Source organism: Rousettus aegyptiacus, unplaced genomic scaffold (genome assembly GCF_014176215.1).
Source record: "Rousettus aegyptiacus isolate mRouAeg1 unplaced genomic scaffold, mRouAeg1.p scaffold_m13_p_3, whole genome shotgun sequence".
Lineage (NCBI taxonomy): Eukaryota > Metazoa > Chordata > Mammalia > Chiroptera > Pteropodidae > Rousettus > Rousettus aegyptiacus.
The window spans coordinates 86,706,128-86,724,406 of NW_023416306.1; positions in this window are offsets into that span (position 1 = coordinate 86,706,128).

An 18,279-nucleotide genomic window follows, 5' to 3' on the forward strand; every position below is an offset into this window, starting at 1 on the left:
TTCACTGGTGAATTCTATAAATGTTAAAGAAGAATATATACAAATCACAATATTTTCCAAAATTGTAGAAGAAAATAACTTCCCAACTCATTCTATGAGGCCAGTGTCACCCAGATACTCAGATCAGATGTTGTAAGAAAAGAGAACTACAGATCAATATCCCTTATCAATATAGATGTAAAATTTTTCAATAAAATACTAGCAAGTCAAATTCAATAACCTATAAAAAGGATAATATACCATGACCAAATGAGAACAACATGGGTGGACATGCAACACATTAGGTTAAGTGAAATAAGTCACAGAAGGGCAAATATTGCAAATATTTATATGAAATATATAAAATAGGCTTACAGAAGCAGAAAATAGAATAGTGTTTTCTAAGGGATGGAAGAGAAGGAGATGGGGAGTTACTCAAGGGTATAAAGTTATAGTTATACAAAATGAATAAGTTCTAGAGATCTGCTGTACAACAGAGTGCTTATAGTTAACAATATGGTGTTATATACTTAAAATTTTGTTAAAAGGGTAGATCTCATGTTAAGTTTTCTTACCACAAACAACAATAACAACACCCCCCACACCCCAAATACCCCAGTCTTTTCAAAAACAAACAACAAATGTACATAAAGAAACTTTTGGAGGTGATAGATAAGTTTATTATCTTGATTGTGGTGGTGGTATCACTGGTATATGCATATATCCAATTCATCAAACTGTATCCATTAAATATGTGCATTTTTTGTGTGTATTAGTTATACCTCAATAAAGCTATAAAAAAGAAAATAAGTTAATGTCATATATTAGCAGATTAAAAGACAAAAACCACTGTTATCATTTTAGTAGACACATGAAATACATTGACAATATCCAATACCCTTTCATGATGAAAATACTCAACAAACTAAAGAGTAGAAGGGAATTTCCTTGTCATAAAGTATCTGTATGAAAAAATCCACAGATAAACTGAAAGATTTTCCCATACCTAAGCTAAGGAACAATTCAAGAATGTCCACTTTCACCACTTCTAGTTCACATTGTACTGGAGGTTTTAACCAAGGCAATTAGTCAAGTGAAAGAAATAAAAGACATGCAGGTTGTAAAGAAATTAAATTTCCTCTATTTGCAGATGACATAAATGAAATGATTTTGTTTATAGAAAATGCTAATAAACACACACACACACATACACAATTTAGCACTAATGGTGAGTTTAGCAAGGTTACAGAATATAAAAACCTTATACATGAATGAATTGTATTTCTATATACTTACTAGAAATGAAAAACTCAAAAATGAAATTGAGAAAGTAATTCTATTTACAATAACATCAAAAAAAGAATAAAAAACTTAGTAACAAATTAAACAAAATAAGAGAAAAACTTATACACCTGAGATCACAAAACGTCATTAAAAAAATAGGGAAGGCCTAAGTAAATGGAATGGCGTTCTAACTTAATTAATTGGAAGACTTACTATTGTTAAGATGGAAATACTCCTCAAATTGACTTACGGATTCAATGTAATCCTTATCAAAAACCCAGCTGCCTTTATTACAGAAATTGCTAAAGTTTGAAAGTCATATAGAAATGCAAGAAACTCAGAATAGCCAAAATAATTTGAAAAAAATGAACAAATTTGGAAGACTCATACTTTTCTACTTAAAAATTTGCTATGAACTTACAGTAATCAAGGCAGTTTGATATTTGTATAAGGATATATATCAATGCAATATGACTGAGAATCCAGAAATTAACCTTAACATTTTATGATGAGTTGATTTTTGATAAGTGTGCCAAGACAATCCAATGAGTAGAGAATAGTTTCAATATATGATGCTGAAATAACTGGGTATTCACAAGTAAATAAAGAGATTAGAGCCCAACTTGATAACCATAGACAAAAATTAACTGAAAATGAAGTGTAGCCCTAAATATAAGAGCTAAAAGTATAAATCTCATAGAAGAAAGCATGGTCATCTTTATGACCATGAGTTAGGCAATGATTTCTTAGCTATGACAAATGGCAAAAGAAGAAATAGATAAACTAAACCACCAAAATTAAAAACATTTTGACATCGGTAAGAAAGGCAAAAGAAAACCCACAGATTTTGATAAGATATTTGCAAATCATTTACCTGGTTAGGATGTTGTATCTAGGTTATATAAAGCATTCTTATAACTCAAAAATAAAAAAGACTATGGGCAACAATTTGAATAAACATTTCTCTGAAGATAACATACAAATGGCCAATAAGCACATGAGATGAAGCTCAACCTCGTTGGTCATTGAGGATATGCAAATCAAAAACACAGTGAGAAATTACTTCATATCCACTTGGATGGCTATAACAACAACACTTATAGCAACAACCAAAATAAATAAGTAAATAAATAAAAACGAAAAGTGTTGGTAAGGATGTGGAGAAAGTAGAAAAAACTGGAACTTTCAATGCTATTGTAAAGTGGTATACCAACTTTGGGAAAATTTTTTAGTTTCTCAAAATGTTAAACACAGAGTTACCATATGACCCAGCAATTCCTCTCCTAGCTACATACCCAAGAGAAATGAAAACATAACCATACGAAAACTTATAAACATGTAGTTATAGCAGCATTATTCATATTACCCAAGTATCCATCAACTGATGAATGGATAAACAAAATGTACTTATCCATACAATGAAATGTTATTCAACAATAAAAAATAATGAAGTCCTGAAATACTCTACAACATGCGTGTACCTTGAAAACATGCGAAGTGGAAAAATTCAGTCATAGAAAACCACATACTGTCACATTTGTATGAAATGTCCAGAATAGGCAAATTCAGATAAACAGAAATTATATTAGTGTTTTCTAGAAACTGGGGATGGTGGGGAGAATGGAAAGTGACTGTTAATGAACACATACTTCTTTTTAAGAGGGTGAGGAACATGTTTCAAATTAGTGATCTTTACACAACTCTGTGAGTATATTAAAAACACTGATATGTACACTTTAGGAGGGTAAATTTTATTATATGTGAATTATATCTTCAGAAAGCTGTTATCAATAAGGCTATTAGAGAGGAATTCTGGTCAAAAGGACAGAGTAGGTAAACACTGTGCTCACATCCTCTCGCAAAATTACAACTAAACTACAGAACAGTCTTAATTAAGAATTGCCTGAAATACAGTTAAACAGAAGTCCTATAACTGGAAACACACCAAAGAGGCCACCTCAAGATGAATAGGAGGAGAGGAGACATGGAACAGGCTGGTCCCACACCCGTGGGCGGTGATTAAAATTTGGGATAAAAATTGGGATAAATATCTTGGCTGTGGAGGTCACCCCGGAGGAGTGATGGGTCCAAGCCCCACATCTGGCTCCCCAGCCCAGGGTTCCAGTGCCGGGAAGAGAAATCCTCACAATATTTAGCTGTGAAAACTAGCAGAGACTGTGGTTGAGACAGAGGGTAGCTGAAATTTCTTTTAAAAGGCCTGCACCTGGACTTACTTGCCAATGGACTCACTTACTTTGAGCTCCTGAAATGAGGCAGCTACTCAAAAGGCACCAAGACAGAAAGGGAGGAATTGAATTGTCGGGCTTAAGGATGAGGGCTGGAGAGGTAGCTTTCTATAATACAGAAGTGCTGGCAGAAGCCATGGTTCCTTTGTTGAGCCCTCCCTACTCCCGGCATGCAGATGCATGTGGTTGCCATATTTGAATCTCCATCAGGCTGGTTAATACCATCAGCCCTGGTGAGCACCTGAGACCTTACCCCTCCCAAACTGCAGGTCCACCAAAGCTGCTTCTAGTGGCTTTTCCATACAAACAGCCTGTCTTGACTAATGCTGCGGACTTTTCTAAAATCCCTCAAAGGTTCATGAAACTTAAACAAGCTGTATCTGGCCTCAGCATGCCCCATACCTCTTGCTGAGCATTCCCAAGCCTGGCACTAGTGACAACTGGCCTTGTTTTGTGGCTTGGCCTCTTGGAGCTCTTCCAAGCCAGAGTGGGTGGCAGACATCTGAAGATTGCAGGGTGGCTCATGCCAGGTGGCCCTGGACAGGGCACTGGATGCAACTGAACTTGGTTTGCGGTGGGGACCCTCCCAGGAAGCCTCAGCCTGCACAACCAGTGGCCAGCTTTGGACTGAGCCAGAGCATCGTCTGGGGCCACACCCAAAGATGACGCACCCAAAATCAGACTGGTCAGATACCAGAGCCCTGCTAAAGCATATCCTGCTCCATAGGGTCAGCCCCTATACAATAACTTCTCTACTTTAGTCACTGACCAGTCCTTACAACCAATTAGACTAAGGGTCAGCCCCTCTCATTGATGAGAAAGCAGTAACTAAGGCTCAACTACAACAGGAGGGCATGTACAACACACACAGGGACACACTTGGAGCACCCAGCTCAGGAAGACTGTGCCACTGGGCCCCACAAGACACCACAAATTAAGGCCAGTAACTAATACTGGGAGACACAGCAGCTCTACTTAATACATAGTAACAAACATAAGGAGGCAGCCAAAAAGGGGAGACAAAGAAACATGTCCTAAATGAAAGAACAGAACAAAGCTCCAGAAAAAGAGCTAAAGAAAGTGGAGACAAGCAATCTACCAGATGAAGAGTTCAAAACACTGGCGATAAATATGCTCAATGAACTTAGGGGATGAGTAGATGAACCCAGTGAGAATTTTAACAAAGAAACAGAAAACATAAAAGTGGAAACAGAAAACAAAAAATAACCAGTCAGAAATGAAGAATACGAAAACTGAAATGAAGAATCCTTAGGAGAAATCGACAATAGATTAGATGAAGCAGAGGATCGAATCAGCAATTTGGAAGATGAAGCAGAGGATCGAATCAGCAATTTGGAAAAAAAATCCATAAAAATGAGAATAGTTTAAGGGACCCCTGGGACAACATCAAGCATATCAACATTTGCATAGGGGGTAGCAAAAGAAGGAGAGAGAAAGCAAGGGATTGAGAATTTAATGACTGTAAATTCCTTTAATGTGGTAAAGGAAATAGACATACCAGCCTAGGAAGCACAGAGAGTCCCAAACAAGAGGAACCCAAAGAGGCCTATACCAAGACACATCAAAAGGTTAAAGACAAAAATAGAATCTTAAAAGCAACAAGAGAAAAGTAGTTATTTACCTACAAGGGCACCCCTATAGGACTCTCAGTTGTTTTCTCAACAGAAACTTTGCAGGCCAGAAGGGATTGGCAGGAAATATTCAAAGTAATGAAAAGTAAGAACCTACAACTAAAATTACTCTACTTAGCAAAACTTAGAATTGAAGAACAGATAAAGAGCTTCAAAGATAAGAAAAAGCTAAAAGAGTTCATCGCCATCAAGTCAGTATTACAGGAAATGTTGGAGAAACCTTCAAAAAAAAAACAAAAACAAAAACAAAGTAAAAAATATAAATAAGAGAATGGCAATAACTATATATCTTATCAGCAATTACTTTAAATGTAAATGGATTAAACGCTCCAATCAAAAGACATAGGGTGATGAATGGATAAGAAAACAAGACCCGTACATATGCTACCTACAAGAGACTCACTTTAGATCAAAAGACGCACATAGAGTGAAAGTAAAGGGATGGAAAAAAAATGTTTCATGAAAATGAAACAAACAAAAAAGCTGAGGTAGCAATACTTATACTAGATAAAATGGACTTTAAAACAAAGTCTGTAACAAGAGACAAAGAAGGACCCAATAATCCAACGTCTGGGTATTTATTTATTCAAACAAACTCAAAGCACTATTTTGAAGGTTCATGTGTATCCATACATTTATTGCAGCATTATTTAAAATAGTCATGATATGGAGGCTACATGGGTGTCTATCAATGGATAAATATATGAAGAAGTGGTATATAAATTCAATGGAGTATTACTCAGCTATAAAAAAAGAATGAAATCTTGCCATCTGCAACAACATGTATAGAACTAGAGGGTATTGTGCAGAGGAGAGTAAATCTGACAGAGAAAGACCAATGCCACATAATTTCACTTCCATGTGGAATCTAAAGAACAAAATAAAGAAAACAGAAACAAACTCATAAATACAGAGAACATTGTAATGGTTGTCATATGGGTGAGATGTTGGCAGGGGGTGGGCGAAAAAGAGAAAGGGATTAAGGAGTACTAATTAGGGAAGAGGAAATCAAAATGGCATACACATTGGAGGCTTTGTCACCTGCTCTTACTGACCACATCAAATTTGAGACACAAATATGGAACGAGCATAAGCAGAGTCACCTGGGGTCTATGTGAACAAGCCTTAGAGAAATAAGAAATTGCCCTACAATGAGAGGAGGTAGGATGGGGCGAGGATGTGAGGCTGCCCAGCCTGGAGCGGCTGAGTGGGACAGAGGCGAGAGCAGCAGCAGCTGGCAGCTGCAGATGCCTCATAAAGGGGCCATGTCTAGAGAAGACTTTTGCAGTGACAGACTTGCTCCATCTGAGCCAGTGCCTATCATTTGCTCAGAGGGGCACTACTAACTTACAGTGGGATGTTGAGTAGTTAGAGCGAGGGCCAGAGGTGAGGCACTCTCCCATGCATAAATGTTGGCAGTATTCATTGTTCCTCTATTGAGCCCTCCCTGCTCCCAGTGTGAGGACTTAGGGCCACCATAGCTGAGGCAACATCAACCTGGATAACAGAGGTTGCTCTGCCGAGAGGATTCCCTGAAACTTCCCCTTCGCCAACTTGTGGCCCCACCGAAGCCACATCCAGTTGTATCCTTGGTGAGTACTGTGCAACTTGCTGAACAAGCTCTAAGACCCACACTGGTAGCAGCTGACTTTGGTTTCTGGCATGGTTTCTTGAGGCAACTATAAGCACAATATCTATGGATTGCTTGCTGAATCTTAACAGGTGGACAGAGGCTGATTGGCCTGCTGCTGAACCCCTCTCAGGACTGTGCCTCTGGACACCTATTACATGAAACCATGCTAATAAGACTGGGAGACTAAGGAGCTTTGCTTAGTACATAGAAACAGACACAGAAAGGCAGCCTAAATGGGAGGACAGCCATATAAGAGAACAGAACAGAGATCCAGGAATAATGGAGTCAAGCAATCTAACAGATGCAGAGTTCAAAACACTGTTTATAAATATGCTTGATGAATTTAGGGGAAAAGTAGATGAACTCAGTGAGAACTTTAACAAAGAGATAAAAAATATAAAAATGGAAATGGAAATTATAAAAGGGAACCAGTCAGAAATTATTTGAGATGAAGAATGTATTAGAGGGAATTAACAGAGTAGATGAAGAAGAGGATTGAACCACCAATATAGAGGATGGGGAAGCCAAGGACACCCAATCAGAATGGCAAGAAAAAAGAAGCAAAGAATATAATAATAATTTAAGGAGGCTTTGGGACAAAATTAAGTGTAAAGAGATTTGTGTAATAGGGGTACCTGAAAGAGAAAAGGGAGAACAAGAAGTGAAAAAGCTATATGAAAAAATAATGATGGAAAACTTCCCTAACCTGGTGGAGGAAATAGACATACAACTCCAGGAAGCTCAGAGAGTCCCAAGAAAGAGGAACCCAAAGAAGTCCACACCAAGACACGTCATAATTAAAATGCCAAAGGTTAAATACAAAGGGAGACTCTTAAAAGCAGCAAGAGTAAAGCAGTTAGTTACCTACAAGGGAGCATTCATAAGACTGGCAGCTGATTTCACAAAAGAAATTATGTAGGGACAGAAAGCTTGGCACAAAATATTCAAAGTGATGAAAACCCAGGATCTACAACCAAGAATACTTTATCCAGCAAAGCTATTATTTAAAGTTGAAGGACAGATAGAGAACTTCCCAGACAAAAATAAGGCAAAGGAATTCAACACCAAGCCACTGTTACAGAAAATGTTGGAGGGACTTCTTTAAGAAGAAAAGCCATGTATCAAAATCATGAATAAAAAATGGTAATAACTACATATCTATCAATGACTACTGCAAATACGAAAAAATTAAGTGCTCCAACCAAAGGATAAGGTGGCTGAATGAATATGGAAACAAGGCCCCTATGGGAGACTCACTTCAGATTAAAAGACACACACAGACTAAAGACAAGGGGAGGAAAAAGCTATTGCCTTGATGGACCTAGAGGGTATTGCACCAAAGTAAGTCAAATAGAGATAGACAAATATCACATGATTCCACATACATGTGGAATCTAAAGAACAAACTAAATAACAATAACAAAAATGGAAACAAATTAATAAATACAAAGACCATTTTGAGGGCTACTAGACAAGAGGGGAGTTGAGGGAACAGTGAAAAAGGGCGAAGGGATTAGGAAATAGAAATGGATAGTACAAAACAATCATGGAGATATAAAGCACAGCATAAGAAAAATAGTCAAGAATGTTGTAATAAATATATAAGGGGAAAGAAGGGTACTAGATTTAGTGGACTGTCACTTGAACTCTAATTACTATGCTATGCAACTGAAACTGGTATATTACTGAATGACAACTATAATTGAAAAAAGTCATTGAATTGTACAATGTAAAAACGAGCAACTAATTGTCTATTTCAATAAAGCTGGGAAAAAATAAAAAGTACAAATTGGTAGTTACAAAATAGTTCTGGAGATATAAAGTATAGCATTAAGAATATAGTCAGTAATATGATAATGACTATGTATGGCATAATAGATTTATCAGGGTGGTCACTTTATAAGTAATATGTCTAATCACTATGTTGTACACCTGAAACAAATATAATATTGTGTACCAGCTATAATTAAAAAATTAATTACTAAAGACTTGAGGATCTAGAAAAAAGACTATTAGATTTGTAAGATCCAAAAAATAGCTCTCAGGAAAGAAAACTCTCCCTTTAAGTGTACATAAAAGCCAACGTATAGGCTTTGGGAATAAATTACAGGACAACATACCATCTTGGTTTGGGGTGGCTTTTAATACAGAGCATTCTTCAGTGTTACACACAATAAACACTGTTCATAGAGAAACTTTGCCAGTGCATATGCCATGACTGAATATATCGATTAGACAAAAAATTGAATCAGAAATTATGTTTTAGACAAAAAACACTTGACAGATAATTAGAGGAAATAGTGGAGCCTTAAGACCCAAGTAAAACTATAATAGGATTTACTTTACATCTTTCATCTTTTCACAAGTAGACAAAAAAATGTATTGGAAAGAGGTAACTGCCACCAGACTGTTTCATGAGAGATCATAAAGGTACTTGTTTTATCTTTCAGAGACAGTATTTCCTTGAACATTCTCTATGTTGAATAATGGTTGAGATGATGAGTGTGAAAGAAAGCAATGAATAGGATGCAGAATGAAGCTGCTCAGACCTCTGAAATGAAGCATTGGTCAAAATACCTTATTATGCAAATCACAAGCTAAGAAGTAAGTTACTATTCTCACATTGGGAGATGAGATTGGCTAGTGAAATCTCTTAACAGATAGGATTTCAGTTCTTGACAGTTGCCATGGGTTAAATAGAAATTGCCACTGTATTGTTTAGATCTAGAACCATAGGGTAGATTGTACTTCTTGAAATAACATCCTGAATATTAGCACTGGATCCTTCTAAATTTGGAGCCCTTTCCTGTGTGCCTAATAGTTTTTGTCACTATTTCATGTACAGGGTAACTCCATTCTGCGAGGAAAACAGGTGGAAAAGACAAAGAGCCCTAAAAGAGTTTATGTTTTGTCTTTAATTTTGTGTCTAATTTACTCAAGTAGAATGAAAGGAATTTTTGGACTGTGATAATCAGGCAGTAGTAATAATGACTAACATTTCTTGAGGTACTCTGCTTGTACTTTCTATGAATTTTTAAATATAATCCTCACAACAGCCCTATAAGGCATCAGGATTCCATTCTGTAGATGAGAAAATTGAGGAATGGAGGGGATTAGGTAACTAGGCCAAGGTCATGTAGCTAGTAAGCGTTAGAGCTGGGATATGATTGGAGACAGGCTGATTCTAGAGGCCTCCTTTTTAATTTTTGATCTGTATGTGTATTATATGACATTTTCTCTATGGTACGTTTAAAGTCCACAATGCGCAAATATCATACTTATTTGATAACTTACTCAATGAAATAAAAATGTAAACCAAGAATAAACAAGGTTGTAAAGCAGCAGCATGGCATCAAGCCCATAGTAAGGACTTAAATTGTTAGTTTTTTAGGAGGAGTAGGTCTTGAATCAGGTTTAAAAGCACATTATTAACATTTCTGTACAAAAGAATGACTTAGTAGTGCTGGTGAAAAATGCAAAGTATTGTGCTCCTTCTCCCAGAGGTTGTAATTTGGTCTGTGACTAGTAACCTGGGAATATGCATTTAATAAGCAACCCAGGTCATTCTAATGCAAGTAGTTGGTGGCCCATAATTAGAGAGCATTGTAAAGCCTATAGGACTTGAGTAGTAAAGGGGTAGAAAAAACAGGGAATTTATGCAGTGATAATGGTGTGTGGACCATGTAGGTGAATAGAGAGACTAATGGGCAGACTGATTTGCCTGAAGTAGTTGGTTCTGATTGTTCTTGCTATATTTTGCTTATATATTCATCTAGACTCTTGAGCATCAACTCTGTGCGGCTGACTGCAAGTACTCCATGAATACAAAGATGAATAACAGCATAGTCGTCTTCCTCAGAGAGCTTCATTTTATAGAGAGGCAGGCATGCACACAAAAAAATAGCAATATAATGGCACAGCATAGATGTACCTATTTGCTCTGGTGATGCTACAAAAATGAACATAATTAAAACTAAGATAAAATTTGAAGGATGAATGGGGTTTGAACAGAGAGACATGGGTATAGGACAGTATAAACTAAGGAAACTAAGTAAGTAAAAACATGATAGTGGAAAAATGCAGGAAAAGTTCTGGAATGACAAATAACACAGTTTTGGCATAGTGTATGTAAGAAAAAATAATGAGGACGGGGACTGGAAAGATCTGTCTGTGTAGACTGGATTGCGGAGGCCCTTAAATGTCAAGCCAGGAATTTGGATTTGATTTTACGAGCAATGGGTACCATGGGAAATTCTGGTCAAGAATTAATTCAATCTGGTAGTACTGAGTAAGCTATATTCATCTGATTAGAGGAATCATCTGGGAATACTTAGAAAAATACAAGTTCACAAGCCCCTCTAGTATATATTCTGATTCAGTAGGTCTTGGGCAAGGCCTGAAAACCAATATTAAAAAAAAAAACCTCATGTGATCCTCATAATCAGGATAGTATGGGCAACACTGGAATGAGGAAAACCTAAAAGCGAGAAGAAACGTTGGAAGCCCATTGCTATAGTTTGAATGATAGGTAATGAACTGGGTAATGCCCTTATCGATTGTATTGGAGCAGATAGCCTCAATAGCTATGATAGAGGTAGAGTTAATAAGGCTTAGTGTCTGGATATGAGAGAGGAGGGAAAAACAATGACTAAGAATATTTTTTGCCTGAATTTCTGGAAGATGTTGGTACCACTAACCTCAATGGGGAATCCAGGAACAGGAGAAACAGTCTTTAAGGCTGAAGATAGAAGTGCCAATTTTGAGGTGCTGTTAGGATATGCAAATGGGATTTCTTCATGCAACTGGGTATGGGGTCTGTATCTCTTGAGACGGTTTGAGAATGGAAATATGGATTGGGGAGTCATCAGATAAGAGGTAACAAGGACATAAGAATAGATACCAAATGATGAGTACTGTCTCTAAAATCTTAGGAAAACCAGAAAGAGAAAGAGAAACAGTCTGAGATCAAGGAAGATTGTAAAGGAGTGCAGTGTGAGAAAATTAAGGGAGAGAAAATTTTGAGAGAGGAACTAGATAACAGTGTTAAATGGTGAAGACAAACACTTCTATTTCATGCTGTTGGCCTTGTAATTTAGATGTTACTTAATTCTAAGAGTTGTGGTAGACATAACATTTTAACATAAATGCAGCTAGGTCAGTCTGATTGACAAGTAACCTTATAGAGGTACCAGAATTGTTAGTAATTCTCCCTCTTTCTCATAGTTTCTTGAGGATTAAAATTGTATATATTTTTAATTGCCCGATTAATTCAAAGTGGTTTATTTGTGAGGTCTACCTCATTCTTTCAGTTTGGCTGGTCATTTTTATACATGTAGTTTTGAATGGTTTCTTGTAATAATTCAAATTTATGTAATTTTGAAAGCTTTTCCTATGGGTTGCTATGCCATTTTATATCTTGCTGTTGTCATAGCAACTGCTTATATTCACCTCTTTTTCACCTGAATCTCTGAGTCTGGTCACTGAAAATTACATGCAAATGTGAGCTCCGCATCTTATGGGAAGGGTAGAGTGAATGGGGAACTTCTGATTTGCTTTTTCGGTGATAAGAAGGTTAAATTTCAGAAGACTCGAGCCCAGCTTTTGTTTTGCAGAAGGTTAGAGAAGGGGAAAATACCTTGATTGCAAGCAACAAACAGTGGCAGTGGAAAGTAAGGGCCAATCCCTGGGGCCTGAGGAAGAAAAGTAAGAGGGCGACAGGGGACCTCAGGCTGAGGAGTGACCGAGGGTTTTAATGTGGAAGGTGGCTATGGACTCCCAGGCTCACCCACTCTGAGCCCTGAAAGTGTCCATCACTAACTGCCTCAGTTCCCGAGACTAACGACCAGCACGAACTTGGAGCTGGAGGTATCCTCTTTCTGTCTTGGAGGTAGGAAACCACAACGAGCTGCTGGAGGCTCTGTTTTTATACTCTGCAAGATTGTAGAGGGGAGAGGGGGGTTTTTGCATTGGAATACATTTCCCCATTGTACCATTTATGAAAACTATAGGTAGAGTTGTAATACTATATTCTGGATCACTGAGTTTAATAGGCTTCTGTGGATCAGTCTGACAGGTATAGTCTGACAATGATTACAAGCATGGCCTTTGGAACTCATGTGGATCTGAGTTAAATTTCTTCAGGGCTACTCAGTTCTTGTGTGACCTTGACAAATTCTCTCCTCTGTAAAATGGGCAGAATTATATATTCCTCATACTATTTTAATAATTTTCTGAAATTATATATACAAAGCACTGAACATAGTGTTGGCATACAATAAATGGTCAAAATGGTAGTTAATATGGTAAAATAATTCTAATTTCTAAGAAATGACTGACAGGGACTTCTTTTGTAAGCTGCATATACATGCTGGGGTGAAAGGCTAGCTCTAATTATGTAGGTGCACTGGACTGGCTCGCACTTTAACAACAATTTAAATGGGCATTATTTATTCAACATGTATTTAGTAGGAACAAGGAAAGCTGGACTTTTAGCAAAAACTGACTTTCACTTAGCAAAAATTATGTATATTCACAATAAGAGGATTAGTATATGTACTGAATGTTATACAACTTTTACATTTGTTTAAAATGGTATCACAGTGTTCCGTCATTTGTTAGTGGATAGCATTAGCCATATTCACCAAGGACAGAGAAACTTATTTGGATTAAGTTACAAATCTTCATAAAAATACGTGGGATGCATGGACAAAAATATGTGCCCTTTATTTTATCTCTAATTAATTTGGTCCTTAACAGTTAAAAAAATGAACTTTATCTGACTTTACTTTGTCCTTAAGATTTAAAGAGTTGGTTTATGTAAACTCTTTCTTAAAGGTAAAAATGGGTAATCTCTCAGATTTTCATCCTTTTCTCTTTCCTTGTCTGCTTTTGAGATTGTTTCTGGATATTTTGGGAAAGAAAAATGAGGAGGGACCATGTGGTGGTCATGGTGGTGGTGTCTATGGCTTCTGTGGTCTCTGGGATGAAGATCACCATCATTACCCTGGTTGCTGTCTTCCCCACAAGACTCAAAGTTAGCTTTTTCCCCTCTGCTGGGAGAGGGAGTTTCACACTAGTTCTGCTAGTGTGGAGAACAGACCCTAGGGGGATCCCCAATGATTCCAGGGTTTAATTACACCATTGTATAATCCCCTCCCCTTGATTTGGGGTGAGACCTGTGAATAGTTCTAACAAACAGAATGTAGCAAAGGTAATGGGTGTCATGCCTGTGGCTAAGTTACATTATATTGTAAGGGTGAAGGGATTTTACAAATATAATCAAGATCCCAAATCAGTTGGTTTGAGTAAATAAAAAAGGTTATCCAGGGTGAGCCTGATTTAATCAGGTGAAAGCCATCTAAAGAAGAACAGGCTCTCCTTTAGACTCCAGGCAGTAGAGATTCTCCTTGTGAATTTGATGAAATAACCAGTCATGTTGATAATACTCATGAGGCAAGGCACTGTGGGTGATCCCTAGATCTGGAGGTGACCTCAAGTTAACAGCCAGCAAAAATTCAGGGCTCTCTATTCTGTGGTCATAACAAAATAAATTCTGCCAGCAACTTGAATGAAGTGGGAAGATGATTCTTTGAGCCTTCAAATAAGAATGCAGCCTGCCAACACCTTGATTGTATCCTTGTGAGATCCTGAGCAGAACACCCAGTTAAGCATTGGCTGGACTCCTATTCCACAGAAACTGTGAGATAAAATGTATATTGTTTTCAGCTGTTAAATCTGCAGTAATTTGTTATCTAGCAATGGAAAACTAATACAACTGGAAAAATCTACTGTCTCATCAGCAGTAACATGTCTCTGACCCCCATGTAGTGCAGCTCTTACTGCCCCCGCCCTGCCCCCACCACATTGCCCCTTCTGCCAGTCTCCTTGGCCGTTCTATGGCTACTTCTGGGTCTCATCTGTGCCACAAGAGAACCAGATGCGTTGTTAACCCAGAAGCGGGGTCCATTTGTCTGGCACCTAGACAGCCAAATAAACTGACACCAGGTTTATTTTAAAAGTATATCTCAAAGGTACCTATAAAAAGAGCATGGGAAATTGATGTTCTGAGACCTGAACTCCCCATTCCTGATAGTTTACATTGGGTCTTTTAAGGGAAACAGAAGGAGAAAGGAAAAAAATCATGAGTAAGGGGTTCAGAGTCATGGGCTGCGTGGATTGGTTAGTTGTGGTGTAAGTTTCCACGATCTTCTTATCTGATTTATTTTTCCCTGGCATCATCCTCTTCAGGATCTTTGTTACTGAAGTTAAGAGGACATCCTGCTTGCAGACAACCCAGAGTTCTGCAACCCATTTTGAGATTGTATCTCAGAGATGTTACCTTTAGAGAATGAAAATAGATTTATCTATCTTGTGCTTAGCAGGCTGTATCCTTTCCTTATATCAAGCAATGTATTGCCTAAAACCTGTTTTATAGGCAGGTTTCCAGGCTCTTGGACATGGCTGCATCCTTTCCTAATCTTTAACTAAAAATCATGACAAACAGCTATGGGGGTGAAAGGTCTTTTTCCTTTCATCTTTTAAGTTCCTCTAGCTGGGCTAATAATCAAATTAAGAGACAGATAAACAGGAGAAAATATACAAGGTCTGTTATATGAATGCATGTTTGGGGGCCATAAGAATAGAGACCCAAAAAAGTATTGAGTAGCTGAGCTTTATATTCCATTCTGAAGCTAAGAAGAAAAGGGAATTTGAGAGTTCAAAAGGTAGAAAAGCCATTCACATAGAGATAGGAAGGCAAATGTTAGGTATGTAAACAAGTGCCGGGTCACCTCTCTGTGAACGGTCATCCTCCTGGAGCAGGTCCTCCATCTAAATTCCTTTCAGGCAGTTAGGGGCGGAGATCAAAGGTTTTTTCTAAGTTGTCTTTTTCTTAATAATCAGTTTAAAATTAATATGCCAAAAGGTATATCTTGGGGTGGCAAAATTTGCTTTCCTTTATGGTGTAGCCATGACTTTTAAAACGGCTAATTTAACAAGTCTAACTAAAAGCTAAATTCGAGTATACCTAGTCCTTGAATCAAATTCACTGACTACCTAAATCATAACCAAACAAGATAAAATACTAGAAACATGACTTGATATGTCAATCTAAGTGTATTGACTTATTATGGTAAACTACAAGTTGCATTTGAATCTGCTAACAAAAATGTTTCCTGCTTTGTTATCTACAGCTTCACACTGGTGGGGGTCTTCGTTCCTTAAAAACAACTCAAGACATGTGTTATGATGTCATCCATAGCTGTGAAGGAAGAACTATGAGTCCTGTAACCCTGACTCATGTCTCAGGTTAGCGTTTAGGCTACCATACTTACAGCTTAATTGGGTTCTTGTGTTTCTGCACATCCCTAATTTTTAATTAGTACCCGCCAAGCTGGTGCCTGCCTTAGAACTCAAGTCACGCTTCTATTGTTGAGGAGCTGTAGGGGGTGATGCTGGCAGAGGGGTGCTTCCTCAGTTTCAGGCAGAGCGGCTCAGAAATGCTAACCCTTAGCACCTTTCTTTATCTGACCAAACCACACTGACAAATTGATGTGGCAACTCTTCATGTTGGTGTGAGAGTCATACAAAGATGATTTTTTTTCAGCAATCCTACATAGGAAATGGGTAAGTTTTCCTTCTGCCTTCAGTGTTACCCTTATTTGCCTAATGGACAGAAATCAGGGCATACACTTCTGGTTGTCTTGCTGCCCCTTTTCTCTTCTTCTACAGTGTCTTAGGGAGGTAATGGTGAAACCTCTTCCTGTCTCCCACCCCCAGACCTGACAGCATCGCATTCTCTTAGATAGAAAAGTGAGCTACATGCCTTCATTATTACAAAAGTTGTATTTTCTATGCTATGGGAGAATTCTGTGAGTCTGGCAATTTCAGGATGAATTGCAAACTCTAAGCTTGGTTACTGATAGGTAAAGGAGGAGATAAAGGAATATATAAACACCTTCATTCACTCACTAAATACTTGTTGAATGTCTACTATGTACTGGCTTCTGTTTATAGGGGATACAACGGTAAACAAAATAGAGAAAAAATATCTGTTTTCTGAGAGATTATAGTGTTTCAAAATGAATGCCTGACATTCAAGGTTATTTCTTGCTGCATAATTTTGTTTTGCATATTAAAAGTTGGATATTACTTCATTCTCTGTCTGCAATCTTTCAGTGAAAAATTCTTTCTGTGTCCCCAGTCAGATGCCAATTACAGTGATGGTCTCATACTCAAAAAGGTAGAAGAAATAGAACATTAGTAAATTTCAAAATATTGGTATTATTAAAAGTGTTTAAGAAAGATTATTTTTTTCTGGATTTAGTGTTAGAAGGTGTTTTTTCATTTTTTTGTAATTCTTTTTCACCTAGATTTCTTTTGTAATTGTTCAAAGAAGACAATGTACTGGGAGACATATTAGAACATTTAAAATTTGGACAATAAAATGAGTGAAGTGTTTTCAGGAATCAGCTATGCCATTTAGTGTTTCCTCAGTTTTAGGTGATTGAGAGCATTGATCCAAAGTACCCATCAGCTGGCAGATCTCAGGGTTGCTGATGTGGCTGGTGCTTGCACTGTGACTGTTGTACACGTGTGCTGCAAAAACACCCAGTAGAGGTCAGTTGGTACTAAAGAGAAGTATTTTTAAAAAATAAATTTACTTAAAAGTTTTTACTTACAGTCATTATTTTGGCAGGAGTGAGACAAATTCCTATTTCATTAATTATATAAGGAGTTATATGTGGAAATGAGATAGCTGGTACAATAGTTAAAAATTATTCCAGCGATATTTTAATATCTGCTATGGACTGTATGTTTGCGCCCCACCTCCCCACCTCCCATTCAGATGTTGAAACCCTAATCAATAATGTAATAGTATATGGAGAAGGAGCCTTTGAGAGGTAATTAGGTTATGAATGTGGAGCGTCCATCGTGGGATTAGTGTTCTTATAAGAAGAGACATTAGAGTGGGGAGGTAGATGGGGTAAAAGGGGTCAAATATGTGGTGACAGAAAGAAATCTAACTATGGGTGGTGAACATAAAATGCAAAATATGTATGACTTACTATTGAATTGTAAAAAAATAAAATAAATAAAAAATAAAAAATAAATAAAAAACTGAATGACTCTGAAAAAAAAGAAAAAGAAGAGCCGTAAGAGAGCTTGCTTGCTGTCTCTTTGCCATAGCAGGAACACAGCCCTCTGCAAACAAGGAAGAGAGCTCTCATCAGAACCTGATCATGCTGGCACCCTGATCTCAGACTTCCCAGCCTCTAGGACTATGAAAAATAAATTTTTGTTTTTTAAGCTCCCAGTCTATGGTAATTTGTTATAGCAGCCTTAGGTAAGACATGCATACTCCTAAAAGATTGATACTTGACTAAGCCATCATTAAATTTTCCGCTGTGTGTTTGTGTGTATGTGTGTTTGTATAGGTGTGTTAAGTGCCGTTATAAAAGCATGTGACAGAGCTCTGGATAAAGGT